This window comes from Bubalus bubalis, chromosome 1 (assembly GCF_019923935.1).
Source record: "Bubalus bubalis isolate 160015118507 breed Murrah chromosome 1, NDDB_SH_1, whole genome shotgun sequence".
Lineage (NCBI taxonomy): Eukaryota > Metazoa > Chordata > Mammalia > Artiodactyla > Bovidae > Bubalus > Bubalus bubalis.
This window is the reverse complement of record NC_059157.1, coordinates 198,405,078-198,407,492: the sequence shown is the minus strand read 5'-3', so window position 1 is coordinate 198,407,492 and position 2,415 is coordinate 198,405,078.

Sequence of the window (2,415 nt, the reverse complement as noted above, 5' to 3'; positions counted from 1 at the left end):
GACGCGGGCTCAATCCCTGAGTCGGGAAGATTCCTGGAGGAGGAAGCTTCAACCTGCTCCAGGGTTCTTGACTGGACAATTCCATGGACAGAGGACAGTGGGCCACAGTCCATGGGGTCGCCAAGAGTCAGACACGACTGAGCAAGCCACACTGGCATAGAGAAGGGTCTAGAAGGATGATCAACAAATGATAAGATAATATCTCATGGTTGAAGGTTTGGGGATGATTTTCTTCTTCTTTATGTTTTTATATATGTTTTTATTATCAGAAAAATATTTTTGTTTACTAATATATACTCTGGCAATATAATAACATGGTTGTTGTTGGGTCACTACAAACAGCTGTGGAGCCTGTGCACCACGGATTTTGAAGATGTCGCTCACATAGACCACGGCGTAAAGGGCGCCCCCTGGAGTTGTGTTATGGAGAGGCCCTCTTCTCTCCCACTCTCTGTTCAGCCCTGTCCAGTTATTTCAACAAACATTTACTTGGAATCTACTATATCAAACATAGTTGCACGCATGACAGAAATAGCAAAAAGCAGCAACAATCTCTGCCCTTGCCGCGGTTACATTCCAGTGAGGGAGGGAGGCAATAGGCGGAATAAACCGAGCAGTGTCAGAAGGAGTCATGAAGCAGGGTGGTTAGGAAGGCCTAGGATGCTGCAGCAGGGATGGGGCTTCAACTTTAAACAGTATTGGCTGAAAAAACGCACAGCCTAAAAGTTGAGAACTGTGTTTTATCTGACAGACAAAACTAAGGACTGAAGCCCAGAAGACTGCCTCTCAGATAGTTCTGAGGGACTGTTTTGAAGAGGTGAGGAAGGAGCCAGGATATTCAGGAGTTTTTGTAACAAAGCCCAGGTAGTTGGAACCTCACAAGATTGCTGTTAATTTAAGTCCGATGTCTCAAGTCAATGACTTGGGCTTGCTTTTCTGTGTGTGGGAAGATGAGAGTCTGAGCTGATTAAAATGGTTCCTTTGTTAGCCACCTCAGTTAGCGAGGGCCAGTCGCCTGTTTCTCTCCATCCTGAATCCTCTCGGGGTGCACAGGAGGGGCGGCTGCAGTGGCTGCCAGCTCAATGGCCCCAACATCCTTTGTTCACTGACATGGCGCTCGTGGAAAAGAACCTGCCTGCAGTGGGGTTCAGTTGAGACTGGGGTTTGATCCCTGGGTTGGGAAGATCCCCTGGAGAAGGGCCTGGCCACCCACTCCAGTATTCTCGTCTAGAGAATCCCATGGACAGAGGAGCCTGGCAGGCTACGGTCCATAGGGTTGCAAAGAGTCGGACACGACTGAAGCGACCGCATGCATGCCCGCGGCAGGCGACCTTCTCCATCCACGCTGTGAGAGAGTTCACTTCCGCAGGTCAATGAGGAGGAGGTGAACAGTCTGTCTTTTCCACATTCTTTTGCCTTAGACACGTAGGCAATAGTATCTGTTATTCAAGGACATGCTTTTTCTGAGCTCAGAATGTATGTTATAGGAGAAGGTCTGGGTAAAACTTCCACAGCCGTGAGCTCTGGGTTAGCCCATTCCTTCTGGCTAATCTCACGCTGATGTCGTCCCAGGATGTATGTTACGGGAAAGGGTCTGGGCAAAACATTCACAACCTTGAGGTAATTTTTTCTATTCTCAGCTGTTAGTACAAAAGTATGTAATTCCATGCTTAAAACTAGCACAGAGCTTTCAAGATGGCAGAGTAGAAGGACGTGTGCCCATCTTCTGTGAGGACTCCAGAATTGCAACTCACTGCTGAACAACCGTCGACAGGAGAATGTTGGATCCCACCAAAAAAAGATAACCCATGTCCAAGGGCAAAGGAGAGGCCCCAACAAGACAATGGGGTGGGGTGGGGGGCAAAATCACGTTTAGAATCAAACCCCATACCTACCAGAGATGCTTGGAGGGCTCAAACAAAAGCTCGAGCACACCAGGACCCAGAGACCCCACAGACACTGAGCCAAACACTCTGAGTGTTTGAGTGTCTCCTGAGGAGGCATGAGTCAGCAGTGGCCTGCGGCGGGGACAGGGGCTCTGGCTGCAGCAGACCCGGGACACACAGCATGTGGCATTAGCCCTCTTGGAAGAGGTAGCCGTTAGCCCCACTGCAGAGCCACTGAGCAGAACACTCACAGACTGCAGAACAATTATACCAAAGAATTCTCACATGGTTAAGAAAGTTCTAGGGCCCACAACCTGGGGATCTGGCAAAGGGACTAAGAATCCTCTGGGAATTTGACTTTGGAGGCCAATGGGATTGGATTCCAAAACTTCCACAGGGAAACAGACTCGTGGAAGGCTCAAACAAAACCTTGTGCTCACCAGGAGCCAGGAGAAAGGACAAGCCTCTCATCCTTCTCCATCAGAGGGCAGACAGAATGAAAACCACAGTCACAGAAAACTAGCCAAAC